This window comes from Podarcis liolepis, assembly GCF_965112155.1.
Source record: "Podarcis liolepis genome assembly, chromosome: 7".
NCBI classification, from domain to species: domain Eukaryota; kingdom Metazoa; phylum Chordata; class Lepidosauria; order Squamata; family Lacertidae; genus Podarcis; species Podarcis liolepis.
Window position 1 is genome coordinate 59,270,182 of NC_139561.1, and position 21,657 is coordinate 59,291,838.

General features: G+C 44.2%; 1 long non-coding RNA gene across 1 annotated transcript; it reads left to right on the top strand.

Moving 5' to 3' along the window:
* The first annotated feature begins 10,593 nt into the window (after window positions 1-10,593).
* LOC310710694 lies at window positions 10,594-14,377 on the top strand. The gene is made up of 2 exons (XR_014528186.1): window positions 10,594-10,816; window positions 14,147-14,377. It is a non-coding gene; the product is annotated as an uncharacterized lncRNA (long non-coding RNA).
* The last annotated feature ends 7,280 nt before the right edge of the window (window positions 14,378-21,657 follow it).

The window sequence follows — 21,657 nt, forward strand, 5'->3', positions numbered from 1 at the left end:
GTCCCTCAGATCAGCCTCCATACCTGAGAACTGAAAAGTAGTGAGTGTAACACCAATTTTTAACAGGGATTCACGTACTGTCCAACTTTTTCAGGTCAAAACCTGGAATGAGCATCTTCCAGGACACGCTCTCAGGTGAGTCACATGACCTGCACCATGCTCTCACACACATACCCCAAGAAAGTGGTTTTTTTCAGGATTGTGATCTCGTGTGTTTTGGGACACCACATGAGATTGCATCCCCAAAAAGCACTTTTGGGCGGCTGAGACCATAGCGCAAGAGTGCATGAGATCATGGCACCCAAAATGGCTACCATGAACTCATGTGAAAAAACAGGATGTCCCATTTTTTCCAGAACACGTGGCAGGGATGGGTTCATGGGGGATCCTGGAAATCACAGGCTGGTTAGCTTAACATCTGTCCCAAGAAAACTGGTGAAAAGTATTGTTAAAGTAAAAATAACCAAGCATATAGAAGGACAAGCCAGCATGGCTTCTGTAAGGGAAAGTCCTGTCTTTCAACCCTTTTAGAGTTCTTTGAGAGTGTCAACAAGCATATAGAGGTGATCCAGTTGACATATTATACTTGGACTTGGAAAAAACTTTCAGCAAAGTGCCTCACCAAAGACTCCTGAGTAAGCTTAACAGTCATGGAATAAGGGGAGGGGTCCTTCTATGGACAATGAATTGGTTAAGTTGCAGGAAGCAGGATGTAGAAAATGGAGTCCCTCAAGGATTGGTCTTGGGACCTGTTCCTTAACTTGTTCCTAAACAATCTAGAAATAGGAGTGAGGCAGCCAAGTTTGCTGATGATACTAACATGTTCAGGGTCATTAAAACAAAAAGGGATTGTGAAGAGATCCAGTAGGACCCCTCCAAACTGAACAAATAGGTGGTAAAATGGTAAATGCAATTCAGTGTAAACAAGTGATGCGTGTCAGGGCAAAATAAATCTTAATTTCACATATAAACTCATGGGGTGTGAATGGGTAGTGACTGACCAGGAATGAGGCCTTGAGGTCACAGAGGATATCTCAATGAAGATGCCCACCCAGTGTGTGGCAACTGTGAAAAAGAAATTGAAAATAAAACTGCTGGTATCATAATACCATTATACAAATCTATTGTGCAAGTGGATAGAGAAAGGTTTTTTCTCCTTCTCTCCTAACGCTAGGACTCATGGACATCCAATGAAGCTGGAAGATTAGGGACAGATAAAAGAAAGGACTTCTTCACACAGCACACAGTTAAACTTAGGAAGTCACTCCCACAGGAGGTTGTGACGGCCACCAATGTGGATGGCTTTAGAAAAGGATTAGGCATGTTGGGCTATCCATGGCTACTAGCCATGGTGTCTTTGCTCTGCCTCCAGAGGCAGCAATGCTGGGAAACCACAGAAACAGAAAGTCCTCTTGTGCTTGGTTCAGCTTACAGGTTTCCCACAGGCATCTGGTTGGCCACTGTGAGAACAAGATGCTGGTCTAGATGAGCCATTGGCCTGATCCATCAGGCTCAGTTTGGAAAAGTCCTCAAAGGGCTGCCTAGTTTAAGGATAACCTTGAGAAGGGAGAGCTGGGGAAGGAGCTTGAAGTTTCCTGTGAGCATCTGGTGAATAGGCTGGACATGGAATAGACTCACCAGGCCCCCCTATGGTGAGAGGCATTCTATTTCTATGTACATTACAGTAATCATTTCTAAATTTGTGCCTATGCATATAAATGAGGATACGTGAGTTCTATGCAAATATTTGTCCCTGTTTGTGATGCATTTCATTGTTTCTGGTGAGGCACTGGTGTCCCCGCTAAGCTTGGGAGATGATTCATCCACATCTGACTTGCTACCAGAAGCCACGTAGACTTTTACTCTGCTGCAATGATGGGAAAGCCTCACTTCTTCTTTGGAGGTTCCCACTTGCATTTATGATAAAAAGAAACCTCGCATCTCAGCTAAGCCTTCCCAGCCAACAAACACCTCTATGTCGTCATCCAACTTGTTTCACAAACAAAGGAGGGCTAGCCTGATTCCTTGCTGCCAAGCCAGAAATACCCCTACAAAGGTCTAACGGGATCTGCCCTATATCTTCCATTGATCTGAGAATATAAACCACTTGTTACCTGACTGTGAATGCACTGGAGCTCATTGTGTGGATTCTGGTAGCCAGTGCAACAGGTGCACAACCGGCATTATGTGTTCCAGTTTCAAGCCCTCATCAACAGAAGAGCATCCATTTTTTGCACCAAGTGAAGTTTCTGAACCATCTTCAAAAGTAGCTGTACATGAAGCACATTACAGTAGTTGAACTTGGTTAGCACTAGTGAATGAGTAATTGAAGTCAGGTCCAGCCACTCTGGATACGGTCGTGCTTATGGCTCACAGCCTAGCATAGCAGCACAAGTCAGTGAAAGTCATCTCCCTGTCCCCAGCCCGTCCTTCAGGGGGTATGCGACCTCATCAGCCAGCTCCCCAGCACACATTACCTCCCATTTCATCTGGTTTAAATTTCAGCTTGCACTTCCTAACAGCTTCCATACACCTGTCCAAGAAAAGCACAGATCCTTGGTGTTGGCTTTTTGCAGTATAGTGACGCTGCAGAGAGCTTGCTGGGGAGATCATGCATTAAAAAGAAGGGACTCAAAAATAACTTAAAGAAGGTTTTAATAAGAAAAACAAAAACTCCATTTACACTAAATCCATTAACAAACAAACATGACCCAACCACCAACCCATCCCCCAGGGTAATGGGAGAGCTAGATGCTGCTCCTTATATACTCTACCCAAATGCTGACACACCTTAATCAAATACAACTCAGCAGCACCTGCTATGTTTCACAGCTGTAAAGCTGGGTCTCGTTATCTTGCTCTGGCCCTTGCTCTGGCCCCTTAAAGACATACACATGGAGTGGAACAATGATGAACCTTTACATTTAAAGAAACCATTCAACATTTCCCCTGCGGTTCATCATTGTGGAACAAAAACATAAAGCATACTTTGTACATGTTTTTCATGTGTAACCTTTGGAAGTGCTTTAGTAAAAATGTCCGCAATTTGATTGTCACCTGGAACATATTTAAATACAACCATTTCATCAGCAATTAGTTTCTTTACAAATTCTAAACGTAATCTTAAGACTCTAGTGCGCTGCGTATTGGTCTCTGAACACAGGATAGCAAGTCCACTCTGGGAATCAAGGTAAACTTTTACTGGTAGTGTTACTTGCATCTGTAGGTCTGCGAATACTTGCAGATACCATTCTACATCACGAGTGGCCTGAACGCATGCACATAATTCACTCTCTGTTGTGGAGAGACAAATAATGGTTTGTGTCTGGGACTTCCATTCAAATGGACAACCGTTATAACAAAACACCATACCAGACACACCCCTGCAATTATTTTGTTCTACTGCATGAGATGCATCACAGAAAATTTCAAAACCTTTGTCAATACATGTTGTAAACTGCAACCTATAATGTTTGGTATGTTTAAGGTACATTACCACTCTCTTAAGAGCAGAGAAACATTGTGTAGTGGGCTTTTCCACAAATTTTGCCAGAAAGTGAAAAGCATAAGTTATATCTGGTCTTGAGATTCTTTGAATGAAATTTAGCTTGCCTATAGCAGAACGATACAAAGTTTTGTTAGGAAATGGCTTATCTTCACCTGTAAAGGTGAAACCACACACCATAGGTGTTTCCTTTCCATTTGCATTTTCTAAACGTAGCATTTCAACTAGATCATCAATTTTTGCAGTTTGATGAACCAGAAAAGATCCATTTTTGCCTTTCTCAATTTGCATGGATAAGTAATTTTTAGCTATGCCCAATTCCACCACATCAAATTTCTTCTTTAACTGTGAAACTACCTGTTCATATTCCTGTTTAGTTTTTGTAGAAATTAACACGTCATCTACATACACACATATTTTTGTTACAGAGTTTGCCCTTTCCTTTATAAACACGCAATTGTCTGCCTTTCCTTGTGAAAAACCAATATCTAGCAATTCTTTTGCTAAAGTTTGGTGCCAATTCCTTCCGCTTTGGTGCAGACCATAAAGGGATTTATTTAATTTGCATACCAAACCTTCAGCAGCATCTATGCCTTCAGGGACACGCATAAAAATTTGTTCTTTTAAATCTGCAAACAAATATGCAGTTTTTATATCTAGGTGATAAACAGAATGTCCACGTTGTGATGCATCTTTTAACAAAAGCTTAACTGTTTCATATTTTACACTTGGTGAATAGCACAAATCATAATCTTCGCCTGGAATTTGTTGAAAACCTCTAGCAACTAGTCTTGCCTTGTACCTTACAACTTCATTTTTGTCATTCATTTTAACTCTATAAACCCATTTTGAATCAATAAGTCTCATATCTGGGGTTTGTGGTACAAGAGACCAAGTGTTATGCTCTTTTAAAGAAGCTATCTCAGAGTTCATAGCTTTATACCAATTTACAGCTTGGTGCTTAGGTAAATTCTGAACATCATTGTAGCTTTTCGGCTCAAAAACCGCCTTATTGGCATACACAGTATTAAAATGTTCATCTGCAAAACGCTGTGGCTTCTGCCTCTTTCTATCTGAACGTCTCAGTCCGGAAGGAGAGTCAGACTCCTCAGACTTAATGGGACTAAGTGAACCACTAGTTTCAGGTTGTAAATCATCACTGTCAGATTGAAGAGGTGCCTGTAGGCTAAGCTCACGGTCAGAAAACTCAAGAGAATCTAACCTCCCCTCAGGTGCCTGTGACTTTAAGTCAAACAAATTATCAGATTCAACAGGCTTTTTGTCTTTTTCTATTAATTCAGAAGCACCATTTTCTCCTCCTGCTGCTTCTTCCTCTTCTTCCTCAGTATCATTTATACCATTAGTATCTTGGAAAACAGCAACTCCATTCCAATTTACAGTTTGTATCATGCTTCTGGTAATATGAAATTTGCCAGTTGCTGGTATGTAAATTCTGTACGCCCCCTGCTGGTAGCCCATTAATTTTCCCTGAACACTACGCTCACCCAATTTCTGCTTAGCGGGATAATGCATAATTACATCTGAACCCCAAATACGTAGGTATTTCAGATTAGGGCGTTTTTTAAACAACTTCTCATAGGGGGTGACATCTAAACCAGAATGATAACTGCGATTTCTAACATAACAAAAAGCATGGAGTGCTTCAGCCCAAAACGCTTTGGGCAGATTAGCATCGTGCAGATAAGTTTTAACCCCTGCCTGCAAGTCACGCTGCACAACTTCAACAAGCCCATTTTGCCAGGGACTTCGGGGGCAAGATAACTCATGAGTAGTCCCCTGCGCTTCCAGGAATTTCTCAAAATCCTCAGAAACAAATTCCCCGCCCCGGTCAGAAAACAGGTTCTTAATTGGTTTGTTAAAGTGCGTTTTTACCCAGTTGCAAAAAACCTTGTACTTCTCAAATGCTTGGGACTTCTCAGCTATTGCATAAGTCCAACAATATCTACTATACTGGTCTATCAGGGTAAGCCAGTACTTTGAACCTCCTAATGATGGTGGGAGTGGCCCAACTAAATCACAATGTACACGCTCAAATGGCTCAGTTACTTTCCTATCTGAGCACCTACCCTTGCGTGCAACCTTAATCTTATTCTTGCACCAAGATAGACACTGCATAAAGAATTTACATGGTTTTAAGTTGAGGCCATTGACAATATTCTGTGTCTTAATTACATCAGCAAAATTCAGGTGTCCCAGAATTCTGTGCGCCATGTGGACACACCCAGAATGTGGCCTTACATTCCTCAACCCCTGGCTTGACTGTGCTGCTCTGCAATTTATAGGCAATTGGGAGTAGGTTCGAAAATACAGTCTATATAAACCATCAGATTCCCGGGCATACAATAGACGTTTGTTCCCTTCGAAAAACTCACACATTGACTTTAAGAAACGCACAGTTATGCCTTGACGAGCAAAACACCTTACTGATAATAAATTGTCCATTGAGGGGCAGTAAATGCAGTTCGCTATTGTAATGTTTAAAGAGTCAAGTTTAACAGTACCCCTGCCAAGCGACTGCAAGACTTGTGAATTGGCTAAATGTACATTACCAATTTCCTCTTCGAAAGAAATAAACAAGCTTCGATCATTGCAGACGTGCTGCGATGCTCCTGAGTCGATAACAAAAGACTTCCACTTGGCATCTTTAATTCTTTTACTATCTTTAGTCCGAGCGTGAAAAGCTCGCGGCTCGTTTCTGTCCTTACGGTACGATGCCGGCTGCTGGGCTGACGACCGTGATTGACGAACAGAAACAGGCTTGGGAGTACTTTGCTTTCTTTTGGATCTGCAGTCCCTTGCAAAATGTCCTTGCTTATTGCAGAACCAACAACGCTTTGCAGCTTTAAATGCAGTTGTATCACCACAGGTTTGCATATGGCATTCCTCATTCTTTCTGGAAACAGGAGTGCTTATGGCACAAGCCTCCCTTCTATCCAACTCGCCCATTAATCTTGCCGTTACCCCTTCCACAGTTAATTGTGCTGGTGGAACAGCAGATATCTGGCTAGCTATACCATCAAAGTCCTCATTAAGGGAACAAAGGATGATAAAAACATACTGAATATCAGGTACCTCCATGTCCCTTCGAATTAATTCGCCACGTATCGCCTCCAGACGTCTCAAGTGTGCTGCCAAATCACCACCAGGCTGCAGCTTCGTCTGGTACAACTGCTTGAAAAACGTCAATGCAGACGCTGACTCTTTTCTAACATGCACTGCTGCAAGACTGTCCCACATTTCTTTGGCAGTTTTCTTATTTCTTATATAGACTACTTGCTGGTCGCTGACTGCCAAATTAATTATCGCCCTGGCTTTTGCATCTCCTTTCGACCAAGCATTAGTTACAGGGTTAGGAGGGTCATCAGTTACATAGGTCCATACTTCTCGAGAGGTCAAAAGCGCCTCCACCCGAAAAGACCATAAACTATAGTTCTCATCTGTTAGCTGTGGGAAGACCAGAGCCTTCTCAGCTTCAGGAACCCGGTCAACCATTCTGGAACTCTTCCAGTCCCACAAAAACTACGCTAACAGGAGAAGGAGTTTTCAAACCTTTCTCAGAGTCCAAAAATATGCAGTCATCCACTCAGCAGCTGGGCCCATAACCAAAGATGTTGGCTTTTTGCAGTATAGTGACGCTGCAGAGAGCTTGCTGGGGAGATCATGCATTAAAAAGAAGGGACTCAAAAATAACTTAAAGAAGGTTTTAATAAGAAAAACAAAAACTCCATTTACACTAAATCCATTAACAAACAAACATGACCCAACCACCAACCCATCCCCCAGGGTAATGGGAGAGCTAGATGCTGCTCCTTATATACTCTACCCAAATGCTGACACACCTTAATCAAATACAACTCAGCAGCACCTGCTATGTTTCACAGCTGTAAAGCTGGGTCTCGTTATCTTGCTCTGGCCCTTGCTCTGGCCCCTTAAAGACATACACATGGAGTGGAACAATGATGAACCTTTACATTTAAAGAAACCATTCAACACTTGGGACAGGGGTGGGTGGGAAAGGGAGGTCGAGTTGTATGCCATTTGCATACCTGTGACTCAACACGGAGATCAAATCTCCAAATAACTTCTCCCAAATTTTAAAGAGCAGGTGGGAGGAGACTTCTCTGTGTGAATCACAAAATGCTCTGTCCAGAAAATCAATGAGCTGTCAACTGGTTGTGCAGTGGCCTCGAAAAGGGCAAATTCCATGATAATGGATAATTAGGGATAGAGTTGAAAATAAAGCTGCTGCTATCATAATGCTGCGATACACATCTCAGGCGTGAACACATTTGGAATCCTGTGTACTGTTCTGGTCCCCTCACCTAGAAAAGGATGTTGTAGCATTGGAGAAGATTCAGAAAAGGGCAACCAGAATGATCGAGGCAATGGAGAGAGTCCCCTATGAAGAAAGATTGCAGTGCATGGGACTTTGTGACTTAGATAAGATGCAAGTAAGAGGTGACACAATAGACGTTTATAAAATTAGACATGGCATACGAAAGTGGAGAGAGAGAAGTTTTCCTCTCTCCCTCATAACACTAGAACTTGTGGATATCCAATGAAGCTGAATGTTTGAAGATTCAGGGAGGACAAAAGAAAGGACTTCTTCAGACAGTGCACAGTTAAACTATGGAACTTGCTCCCACAGGAGGTACTGACAGACCTGGATGGCTTTAAAAGATTATTGGACAAATTCATGTAGGAGAAGATGATGAATGGCTACTAGCCCTGTGGCTATGCTCTGCCTCCACGGGCGAAGCAGCAATGCTTCTGAAAATCAGTGGCTGGAAACTGCAGGAGGAGGAGAGGGCTATTGGGCTCGGATCCTTCTTGTGGGTTTCCCACAGGCATCTGGTTGGCCGCTGTGAGAAGAGGATGCTGAACTGGACGGGCCACTAGCCTGATCCAGCAGGCTTTGCTTATGTTCTTAGGAGATGGTTCCTTCTGCCCTTTTTCAATCTGCGTGTCTCTTCCTCCCTTCGCCTTTCCCCAGCCACTCCATTGCATTCCCCTCCCTATTTGGTCCCCCCTCCTCTTTTTCTGGTTTTTTCCCCTGATTTGTTGGCTCTGCTCCAAAAGACTGTGTTTGTCTCCATGGTCCACAACCAAGGAAGAGGAAGGAGCAAGCAATGTTTTCCGTCTGACACTTTTCTGCCGGCTGGTCCCTCGAAGCTTCTTCCCGCAGAGATGGGTGATGCACGTCACCATAGTTACAAAAGAAGCTTGTTTTTCCTGTAACAAGCTGCGAGAAATTGCATCACCTTTCCAGGCCAAGGTGGGTGGTTACAGCAGTGACTCATCTCTGCCCAGCTACTGGTGGATTATTTGATATTAACAAGGAGCGCTTGAGGACCCCAGAAGGGAATAAGAGGATATGAGATCCAAGAGCTGAACTGATTTTTAATCCAGCTCCTGACATGCAGCCATATATAACTCCCTTCCATCCAAATCAGGAGGGGATGTGGAGGTGTTGAACAGGTGTCTGGAAGCAGTAATGGACTGCATGGGGGCTAAGAACTGAGGCTGAATGCTGATAAGATGGAAGCGCTGTGAGTGGGAGGTGTCCCAAGATGGAAGTGCATGGGTGGGTGGTCCCCATGTCCGGGAATTATGTGTACAGCCAGAGGCACCAACTTGAGCAGAAGATTGGGGGAGCCGATGATGCACATATTGTGTGTTTGTGTGACTCAGGAACGCAGGGAGGAGCCAAGGGGAGGAGCAGAACGCAGCAGCAGTGCACCTTCAATGACTGGCGGGTCCTCCTCTATGGCGCTCAGCCTGCTTCTCCTCCTACCACCACCACCAGCCCAGGGCTGCTTCCCCCCTCCCCTTAAAGGAAGTTCTCAGCTAGGACCAGGGCCTTTTCAGTACTGGCCCCGACTTGGTGGAATGCTCTGTCACAAGAGACCAGGGGCAAGCGGGACTTGACATCTTTCCACAGGGCCTGCAAGACAGAGCTGTTCCATCTGGCCTTTGATTTGGACTCAGTCTGACCCTTATGTTTCCCTCCCCTTATGGTTTTGATCTATGGGCTACCAATAAAATGAGGCTGCATTTTAAATTGTATTTTAACCCACATTTTAAATTGGTTTTTTCTTTTCTTCCCCCCCCCCTTATGTTTTTATTGTAATTTTACTGGTGTTAGCCGCCCTGAGCCCAGCTCTAGCTGGGAAGGGTGGGGTATAAATAAAAATTATTATTTTTATTATTATTATTCTTAGCTACAGAAAGTAGCAGCTTCTCCCAGCCTCTCACCCTGGGAGACCAACATTTCACAGTCCCTCACCCAACGTCCCTCCATGAACCATCAACCATCCCCATGGTGTCTCTTGATTGTTCTGTCCACCACATGTTATCAGTATACTATGCTATCAAACATACTGCTGATGTGGCATATCACTGAACATTGTCATAAGGCAAAGCCTCAAGCAACCCCTATTTACAAGGCACAGTCCCAATGTTCTGGCATCAATGCCCATGCTGTAAAATGTTCTTGTACATTCATTGCCATTCTTCTATTCATTTATTTATATTTATTGCATTCAAAGACCACCTTTCTCTCCAAAGTGGCATACATGGTCCACCACCAGCTCTCCTCAATCCTGCGACAACAAGGTAGGCTAGGCTGAGAGGCAGTGACTGGGTCACCCAGTGAGCTTCATGGCTGAGTAGGGAGTTGAACCCTGGTCTCCAAGGTCCTAGTCCAACACGCTAACCACTATGCCACACTGGCTCTCCATTTTCAGCCTCCCCCCCACCCCACCTGAACATCTAGCAGTTCAGTTTTGGAAGACATAGGGAGTGGGGGATCTTGTAATTGCAAACATCTAGCCAAAATTTTGCACCAGCTTCCCTCCCATTCCTGCTATTTAATATGCAATAGTAGGTAATCCTTAGTATGTATTTAACATAGCATGCAATGGTATATTATCCTTAATATATATTAGACATGCAATGATGTGTACTCCTTCGTATCCAATGCCTGTCATGCTCAAAGTCTCTGCATAGATTCCAGTTGCAGCTATTCTAGAAGTACAGCCAGATCCATTGTGACATCAAACATTCTTTTCAAGAAAGAGGAACTGTTACGGTACAGGCAGTTTACTAAGACACTGTGCTCCGGAAGTCAGGATGGGACAGGCTGTTACAGAGTAAATGAATACAATGCACAGCAGGCAGAGAAGGGATTGTGTAATGTGTGCAAGAGGGGAGAGTCAGGCAGTGATCCTTGATGGGTGAATAAGGGATGTTCCAGCTACGCCAGTGCTGGGTCCAAGAATCAAGGCAGAAGTAAATAACAAGGGCTTTGTTCTAAGATTAAAAAGTAACTGTCATTGCAAAACTCAACAAGTGTGCCCCAGCTTAGCGAGTCCCCGTTGTTACTTCCCATCTCTTGTAATAGGCTGAATCCTTTCAGTTGGCTATTCCTTCCAGCTGCCTTAAAAGGAGACTTGGGGGGAAACTGCATGTTAAATCACCATATTTCTCCCTCTCCATACTCCCACAACCCAGCACTACAAAAGATAATCCTTAGTCCATGCAGGTAGTTATTTAGCTTGGACAGGCCATCTCTCTGGTTCATTCTCTGTCCGAATGGTTGAGGGAGTTGCGTATGTTTAGCCTGGAGAAGAGAAGATGAAGAGGTGATACAATAGCCATCTTCAAATATCTGAAGGGCTGTCACCCTGCTGCTCCGGAGGGTAGGACTACAACTAATGGATTCAAATTGCAATAGAGGAGGTTATAGCTAAGCATTAGGAAGAACTTTCTGACAGTAAGAGCTGTTTGACAATGGAATGAGCTCCCTTGGAAGGCGGTAGACTCTCCTTCCTTGGTGGTTTTTAAACAGAGTTTGGATGGCCATCTGTCAGGGATTCTTTAGCTGTGATACCTGCATTGCAGGGGATGTACTAAATGACCGTTGGGGTCACTTCCATCTCTACAATTATGTGATTCCATGATTCAAGGCAGGTTCTGGTGTCGTCTGTAGTGCTGATGACACAGTGAAATCATCCGGCACAGCACAGCTCACCTGCCTCACTTTCCTACTCTGATGGAGCCAAATAAGAAACATCCCACACACAGTCATCAGAAAGGTCATGAGTATAATGTTCTGTTCTTTCAACAAGCTTACAGAGAGATGTTAAGCTGTATCCTCCCTTCCACAATATCCCAGGTTTTTGGTTTTTTGAAAAATATGCTTCATTTATGCATTTTCAGTAGTAAATACAGTTAAAATCTCTAACTCGAAAGCACCCCCATTTCCCCTCCCCCTCCTTCCCAGTCATCCCATATAATTCATATAATTTGCATAGACTTAAGGTGTTTAACAAATCATGTGTAAATATTGAGATCAATTGTAAATATTGGGTAATGTTCATTCTCCAAGTAGATTGCTCCACAGAGTCAATGGCAGTGTCTTTGTCCTGTAGTTTCTGACATGGGGGGGGAATGTACCATATGTCATCAAAATCTTAGATAGCTTTTCTATGAGTGCAACTCTATGAGTGCAAAATCTTAGATAGCTTTTCTATGAGTGCAACTCTTCTCATAGCATGGATCCCGTATCAAATTAGCAGCTGATTTCCAATTTTGAGCTAAAACCTGTCCAGCAGCCACCATAAAAAGGATTAATAGTTCTTTAAACAAAAAGTCTTTTAAGCCTTCAGTAAACAAGTTTAATAATTGTAGTTTGGGATCACAGGGAACTGTTCCACTTCGTCTATTCTTAAGCTATGAAAACCTTGAATTTTCTTGCAGCTCCACCACATGTGGCAATAAGGTCCCAATTCTTAGCAACCTCTCCAACCTGGTGGGTTTGCTTGCGAATTTGTTTTATAGCATCTGAGACCTATGTTGCATTTCTTTCTGTCCTTGCTGATATAGACTTAAATGGTTGTTTCCCCCAAAAAGTTATGCCGCTCACTTGGCTCAATATTACAGATCAAATCTGATTCCTACAGAGATTTTAAGGAACCTAGATTACCATGTGACAGTAATTTTTAGATGTGTAATAGTTAGGAGAAGCTGTTCTATGGGTTTGAGTGGTCTGATGGCTTGAGACATCCCTATAGGGTTGGAAGTAAAGTGTTTTACTTGAAGAATAGTCAGCCAGTCTGTATCCTAGTTTTTCTGTTAGCTGAGTGCCTATCAATAGGGTCTTTATACAGATCCCTAATGGTATGTATAAAAAAGTTTCCAGTCATTAAATCGTTGCTCCCTAGTTTTGCTATAAAACAGGGTGTGGTGATAGAAAGCTATAAGAGAAAGATGGTGGGAGCTAATCTTTTAATATAGTCATAGAACTGTAGAGATGGAAGAGACCCAAAGGGTCATCTACTCCAACCCCCTGCAATGCAGGAATCTTAACTAAAGAATCCCTGACAGATGGCCATCCAACCTCTATTAAAAACCCTCCATCACCTTTTGAGGGGGTTTGTTCCATTGCTGAATAGCTCTTACTCTTAGAAAATTCTTCCTAATCTTGCGTTGGAATGCTTGGTCCATGTTGTTTGCAAATGCAGTTGGTTTTAATGCATCAGGAATGGAACAGCTGCTGCCTGTTTGCATTTGAAAGAATCTCATTCCAGTGAAATTCATGCACATTGCTGTGTTTCATCATTTAACATGTGCTATGTATATGGGCTGTATTATGATCCCTTGTCAGAATATCCTAGGTTTCTTAACTCAAACAAAAAAGCTGCATTCAAATTGTTGTTCATTCGCACCCCAATGTTGCTCTGTTTACACTTCAGATTCCATTTGTTTCCCCCCCAACTATTTCATTCATGACAGATTCTGAAGATATGCCTGGTTTAGATTTTAAAACTCCAGCAACATTCACTTCCGGAATGCAGGCTCCCCATAGTCATTGGTGACTATGACAGAACAATAGGCCTAGGCCAGCCTTGGTCTGGATCTGGGGTGTGGAAGGCTCAGAAACCTGTCTTGCTCTCTGTGCTGAGTCCATAGAAAGCTGTGGCTTTCTATGTTCTCTCCTAGAAACCTAATGGGGGAGGAAGATATGCTCCATATGAATAGATGTGTAAATAAAACCAATATTACAAAGACACCACAGTCCCCACTGATCTTCATTCTAAAGAAACTGAAAGGAAACTGATTCAAGTGTTACGGAACATAGTTTTGTTAGCTCTTAAAAAACGATGTGGGCCACCAGTTTGCTGGCCTTAATCTTTAAAGCCCCTAAATGGCTTGAGAATAGAGTGACTAGGTCCCACAAAGACTTGCCTTTCTCAGAGGACTCCCACACATGTTTTTTGAACTAAGGTGGATGGCAAAAAGAAGTGTTACCTCTGGAAAGATGTTCCCCTGGCCACATTCCTGATGACTTCCAGAAAGAGGCTGAAAACATAGTCAATCTCTTCCGCTTTTAATGTGGCTGCTGTTTTAATGCTGTCATTGGGGGTCTTAACTGATTAACTTTCCATTTTGTTATTTTATTGCTTTTGTGGGACTAAGTCAAAGAAGCTCAGTGGTAAGAGCATCACACTTTGCATGCAGAAGGTCCCAGGTTCAGCTGCCAAGAAAATCCTGGGAAGGCTCCCAACTAAGATCTTAATATTAGTTTTCTGATATATCCCCTCCCCACTGATCTTCCAGGATGAGAAGAGGTCTGAAGAGGGTGGAGCAGAGACAGCCATGTCAGCAGAGTTCCAGATTGCATGGGAAGGACCCACAGGAGGAGGAGATTTAGGCAGCTGTGGGAAGGCGGGGATCTTCAGCCTCCACAATGGCCTCATAGGTGCAAGACCTACTGAGAAGAGTTGTTGTGCTCATTAGGCCTGGCTTTCCTGAGCTGACCTGGTTTCTGCTAATAAAGAGTTAACATCACATACTGCGTGTGATTTATTGCTGGCTGGCTCCCTGACAGTTGAATACCTGTGGGTAGTCCCAAAACAGAGTCTGTTTCAACAAAATTTAAGGAAAGAGTGAAGATGGCGAACATAGTCATGAATTTAGCCCAGAGCAGCAGAGTGAAATTGACAGCTTACAAATGGCTATCTGGGATCTTGAACATCCAGTGGAGAATAGGAGGATCAGCTTTGGGCAACTGGCATACGTGAGACCTGCCCTTGCTCTGGAGTTGCTTGTTTCCTGTTGGTTTCGCTTGTTTGCTATATCATACTTTGGGTTCAGTGTTTCCAGTTGCTGGAAATCACAGAGGCGACAACGCCCTTGACACCCAGCCATAGTTATATTATACGTTTAATGGTCTTCTTGTTATAATTTTGAGGATTCTTTGGGTGGATTATAAATGAAATAAGGGTGTTCCAGAACCAGAGTTACTAAAAAACATCTGCTCCTCCAACTTCAATTTGTTTAAAAGCAGTTCCTTTCAAGCCCAAAGTCTCCCATGCAGCCCTTGGAGTACCCTTAAATCCTTTGTGAGCAAGAGACGTGCTGATTCAATTAAAATGTATAAAGGGAGCACGATGCTGACAAATTCCGTTGAATGATCAGCCTTGAGAGACAGGATGGAGTTATCTTCCAGGAGTTTGCTTTTTGTTACATGGCATCCCAATCTCCGCGAGTCGTGCAAGATTCTGGGAGTTCCAGGTCGTGTTCAGGGTCGTGTTTCCATTGCTGTCAGGGGTTTAGGAGCAGAGGCACGGGCAAGGGAGGAAACAGAGAGCGAAGGGGAGGAGGCAGAAGAAAAGATGAGTGATGACGACGACCCGAGATCTCCTAGTCTTTCCAGTGAATCAGAGGATTCACAGAAAGGAGCACCAGTGGCCAGGGCAAGGGGGGAGTCTAGGGGGGCACCTCAGGAAGATAGAGCCAGAGGGGACTCAGGGGGGAGCAGCTGGAAATCGGGACCAGCGTCACCGCCAGGAAGCAGGGAAGAGGAAAGGAGCCAGGGGGGAAGCGCTGGCAGCTCACCACAGGAGGGAGGGCATGAGTCAGGAGTGGCCACACCTCCATCGGGGAGCGAAGAAACGGTTAAGAGGAAAGTGGAAGGTTGGGCGCGCGCGCCAAGTTCAAATGCAGAGGAAGGCGGCGCAGTAAGCAGCCCCGAAAGGGAACCAGGTCCTAAAGCCTGGCGCAAGGAGGCAGGAGGGTCCGGGTCAGCGTCAGAAGAATCCCGGAAGGAAGAAGCCCCGGGGGGTAGAGGGACCCACAGGAGGACAGTCAGGCGGAAAAGGTGGAGCAAGGCTAGGATATTAAGTTGGTGCACACGGGGCGGAGACTCAGACGGAGCTTCGCCGATCTAGCTACTAGACGTAGAGTTGCGCGCAGCAGCGTGAGAATGGAAACTGTAATTCAATAAAGACTTTTACTTAATGATCGCTGGCTAGCGTGATCCTCTGTGAGCTAGGATCTTCAAGCAGCTCTGACAATTGCGAATTCAGGGCACAGTGGAGTCTGTAGCACTTTAAGATATATGGTTTATTTTACACCTATATATGCTTAAAGTCTTCCAAGGATGGGTGCAGAACATTATACCCCAATAGTGTCTCTCCTTGCCCCTCTCATAGTTCAGCAGCTGAGGTTTAAAGCAGCTGTCAGACATGGCTGCTAGTCTCTCAGTGCAGTCTCCTCCAGCCAGAGCCAAGATGGTTTTTCCCTCCCCAGCAGCTCATGGAAGTCTGGGTTCTCCTTCTTCCTCCCAACACATCCTTCACCAAAAACCCAGCCCTCCTGCAAAACAACACTCCTTTTCAATCACCTCTCACACACTCATTGTCTTGGCAATATCTGTTTGGTACTAATCTGGGCAACTTCTTTGATGTTATGGGTACCTGACCATCATTTCATAATGGCCTACATTCAACCACCCCAACCAGACAAATTTGCACAAGCTAAACCCAGGAATTTCCGTAGGCACAGTTCAGGAAAACTGCTGCAGCCTGTATTTATCCCTTCAGTGTCCCAAATATTAGCTATATTCAGACATTCATTCATTTCTTGGGTTTAGCATACCCATCAATTGCCCTGGAAAACCAGGGACATCCCATTTTTTCTTATGAGACCGCGGTGGCCATTTTGAGTGCCTTGCTGTCAGGTGATTTTGGGCCGAGATCTTGCCCCGGAAAAAGTGGTTTTCCAGTTCCATGATCTCATGTGGCGCCCCAAAGGCAAGTGGAACATCCTCTCAGAGGACCATTTGGCCTATGTAAGCAGACTCACTCAGTGCCTGACTTCATCATCTTCATTTTCACCAGTGCTATATAGCAATATTGTTATTACTTACAGTCGCCAGCCTGGCTGCTGAGCTTGCTGGATCAGAGCAGAATACATTTGGGGGTTTGGGGGGGCAGTCCAGCAGCTTCTGAACTTTCATTAACATAAGCTCACTGATTTCTGTAGCAATATTGTTGCTAGCTCAGAGGAAAATGCACTTGGGGGGGCTGGGGACAGTCCAGCTTCTTCTGAAGGGTGATTACAATAAGTGCTGATGGGTGTGAACTTTTACTTTTTGCTTTTTCACCGTAAATATAAATCTTGATTAAACCTCAAGTGTGGAATTGTTCAAACCTTTGGAGTTACGAAGCAACATTTACTCCTTTGAGCATCAGGCACACCTGGCTATTTTATGCCTGGAAATCAGTAGAGAAACATGTTCCATCCCTTCAGCAGAAACAACTCAGTCGGGGATAATTTGATTGTCCTCTATTTTCTGGCTTTCTGACACTTCCCAATTGATTGTGTTTCCTTGGGCAGCGGTGTTTTAACTCTATGCCGGTTGGTTTATCTTGTTAACTAGCACTTGCTTGGGGATCAGACTGTCCTCAGAAAATGCCGCCTTAAGACCTGCCTGGTGAGTCATGCATCCTCTTGTCTCCTGCGTGAACCCCAGTCCTTCCATCCTAAGCTCAGGTTTTATATATGTGTAAATAAAACCACATATCCTGAAGATACCACAGCCTCCATTGACCCGCATTCCAAAGTAAATGAAGCCTGGGAAAAGCACATGGAACTCCCAGAGTCTCTCACCACATGGAGGTTAGGGTGGTGTGTAACAATGCATTGAGATGCAGTGTGGAGTAGTGGTTAGACCTGGGAGACCAGGGTTCAAATCCCCACTCAGCCATGAAGCTCGCTGGGTGACCTTGGGCCAGTCAATGCCTCTCAGCCTAACCTACCTCCCTAGGTTGTTGTGGGGATTAAATGAGGAGAGAGGAGAACCATGTACACCACCTTAAGTGCCTAGGAGAAAAAGGTGAGCTATAAATGCAATGAGATAAATAATAAATACTGTCAGGGAAGTGACATCAGAGCTAGAGGCGGAGGGAAGGCTCTCAAATGATGCTGGAGAAGGGCCCAGCAGGGAGAGAGGCAGCTCAACAGATGGGGAAGCAAATCAGCGCAATACCAGGGATAAAGGGGGGCAGATGGGGGAATCGGCGAGAGGGCTCCAGGACTCTTCACCGGACACCAGCGGGGAGAGCACGGGTCCTCTGCTACCCATGCCCTCCCTGCGCAGAAGACTTCCGTGCAGGGAGAGTAGGAGGAGACTTGGCGTCAAACAACTTTTATGTTGGAAAAGGTTTAAGAAATGCCCACTGACGTATTCTGCTAGCGACTGAGGCAGCCACGAAGTGAAGGGCTGTCAAGACAGAAAGGTTTAACCAGGCAACATAGCCAGGAGAGGTGGCAACTTACGCACGAGCAACCCATACTCATTACAAATACATTGGGCTGTTGTGTAGAAAATTGGCAGATTAGTGACTGCAATGTGGCATTTTAATATTTTGCTTTATCTTTGTCCTTGTTGTTACCCACCCTGGGTCTTGCAACAAATGGTGGGATATGTTTGTTGCTTTCTTTTTTAAGGTTTATTAAATTTTCTCAGAAATACAGTCATACCTTGGTTTTCAAACAGCTTAGTTCTCGAACATTTTGGCTCCCGAATGGTGCAAACCCAGAAGTGACTGTTCCGGTTTGCAAACTATTTTTGGAAGCTGAACGTCTGACAGGGCTTCCGCGGTTTCTGATTGGCTGCAGGAGCTGAAAATCAGAAGCTGCACTTTGGTTTTCCCGTGTTTTGGAATTCAAATGGACTTCTGGAATGGATTCTGTGTGACTTCCAGGGTACAACTATAGCAGTACAGTAGAACCTCAGGTTACAGACGCTTCAGGTTACAGATTCTGCTAACCCAGAAATAGTACCTCAGGTTAAGAACTTTGCTTCAGGATGAGAACAGAAATTGTGCGGCAGCGGCGCGGCAGCAGCAAGAGGCCCAATTAGCTAAAGTGGTACCTCAGGTTAAGAACAGTTTCAGGTTAAGAACAGACCTCCAGAACGAATTAAGTTCTTAACCCGAAGTACCACTGTATAAAAATGAAATAAACCATGTAGAAAACAACCAGAAACTGTGTTACAATTATGGTAATGCAAGTAGGCAGATCCAGACTTGATTTTGCACATTTTAGTCAATGAAGGAACCAATAACCAGAGTGTCTAATACAGCTGTAGAAGCAGGAAATCGCAACCAGGCAGCCTCACCAGGCATGTGTTGCTGGGGGTGGAGGGTTTCCAGTGCACGATTCTTGCTGATGAAACATATGAAAGGGAGCCATGTAACACTGAAGTGGCCGTGTTTCATTACCCCTTCAGCATCCTCTGTGGATGGGTTAAGTGGACAACGCAATATCCCACACTTTCTTAAGCCACCTTTCACAAGTTGAACAGGTAGGAGACTTCTGGAATCTGGAATCCCTTTTCTTTTGCTTTCCTTTGACACGTTTATTGAGTTTTCAAAAACTACAGTGTACAAATGAGACAAACAATAAAGAAACAAAGAACGATGACTGTGTGGAGCACATTGTTGCAATTGGAATGAACAGGAGGCTTACAGTTGCATCATAATAAAACAATAGATGCTGTAGTCTTGGATGCTACAAAGGCAGACTTTTATTCACCAGGGTTTTTTAAACAGAGGTTGGATTCTCTAGCTGTGTTCCCGGCATTGCAGAGGGTTAGACTAGATGATCCTTGGGATCCCTTCCTTCCAGCCCTATGATTATATGATGCTATGATTCTATGAAGGGACATTTTAGAAGTCAGAGTAACATATCAATAAGGCAGCCTCACCACACAGCGCCACTTGTTGTTGGGGGCCTAAGCTGTCAGTGCACTTGTTGCATTTATAAAGCATCTAATCGGAAACCATGCATCTTAGAACCCTCCTCTGTTGGGTTAAACACTCAGACAAGGCCATGTCTTGCACCTTCTCAAACCAATAGGGACACCATGCAGACTCCCAGCATTGGGAGATTTTGAATCTGGCTGCAGGCGGCAGCAAAGCAAGCAACTCCTTGTTTTATATGGGTGGAATTTGAGACACTTTCCATGGCTTAGCAATCTCAGTTCGGTCTGCAGCTAACAGCAGCACTACCAACTCTTTGTGCACAAAAGGGGGGGGGTTAACTCACTTTCAGTGACTAGGAGTGCCAAGACTGGATCAGGAGTGAAGGTTTGGTTTGTTATTGTGGAGAGATCCACAAATATAGATCACCAATAAGATGTTAGTTTTTCACACCCTCTCCCTGCCCCCCACGTATGGGGAAAAGGTGCCCTTATGGCCACAAGCTCTCCAACATAGTGGCATGAGATAAGTTGTTTTTTAATAAACAGGCAATAAAAGAAGAAATATCAGCTTGCAAAGCAGGGAGGGGGAATCAGCTCTGCAAGCAGTTATGGTGAAGATAACCATGAGGACTAGCTTCCAGAAGCCCAACCTAGTGGAAATATTCTCTGCCTTCAGTAGGCACATGACAGGACATCATTCCGTAACAACTCCTTTGCGCAGGAAGTGACACCATCCTAATGTGTCAAAAAAGTGGTGTGGAATTGTGCAATTTGCCTGTTTTTCACAATCACACTCCGCTCCAATGAAGTAAACATAGAGCTCAGTTGCCTCTTTGTGGAGCCCTGAAAAGGAGTGCAAGCTGGCAAGACCTGAGCCCATTTCAGATGAGAGGTGTGGAGCTATCAGTGGAGAAGAAAACTCAAGCCCCCCTCCCTTCCAACCCCACCCCTCACCATCCAAGTGTCCCTTCTAAAGCTGGGAAGAGAGTCTACACACCTGGAAGCTGTTCTCCCACTTCCACCTTCCAAGCGTGGATATCTCTGCATATGCCATCAAAACACTCCTTGAATATAGTACTTTGGTCAAATCGATCCCCAACAATATGACCTGTTCAGGCAATTCCAAGTTTTGAAGAACATAAGAAGAGCCTGCAGGATCAGGCCAATGGCCCATCCAGCCCAGCACTCTGTTCTCTCAGTGGCCAACCAGATGCCCCAATGGGAAACCTGCAAACAGGATTTGAGCACAAGAGCCCTCTTCCCCCCCTGTGGTTTCCAGCATCTGGCATTCAGAGGCATTTACTGCCTCAAACAATGGAGTCATATCATATAATCATCATGGCTAGTAGCTATCAATAGACTTTTCCTCCATGAATTAGTCTACTTCATCCTCACATCCTTGTGGGAGGGAGGGTTATTGATTTGTTTCATCTTTGCTCTTGTTTTTATTATGTACTTTGTGGGGGGGGGGAGTGTTCTGTGAACTCTCGTGAGATCTGCCCCGACAGCAGTATACAATTTAATAAATCAATTTTAAAAATTAAAAAACATGGAAGGGAGGCAACTGGGTTTACTTTCAGGCAACCTGTTTATTTATTGAGAATTTTGTCCCCTTTTTTGTACAACATATGTAGCAGGTTAAACAACAGTGGCTTATTTATAAAACTAAATTCTGATTTGTTTGTGGGGAGGTTATACAATGTCTCATCAAGCATTTGGTATCCCACACTTCCCAGTGCATTTTCCTGTCACTTTCCGTATGGCAAAAACTTCAGGGTTGTTTTGTTTTGTTTTGTTTTGTTTTTGGAGCAGGGAAGCAAGTTGGCTGCCCAAGAGCAACAAATTAGCTTTAATTGTACAACAAGAATTTGCCAGCATGTGATTGAAACCCACACAGAAATAGTGACAGTGAAGCTTCCAAAGCCCTGTGCATGTAGAACCTACCAAGCTCCAAATTCCCTCCATTCTGACCACTGGAGCATCTTTGGATCTGTACTTTGAGCAGGTACCATTGTTGAGCTTTTAAGCTCTCCCCCTTGCTGGGGTGGGCAGCATGGCCTTCTCAATGTGCTTGCTC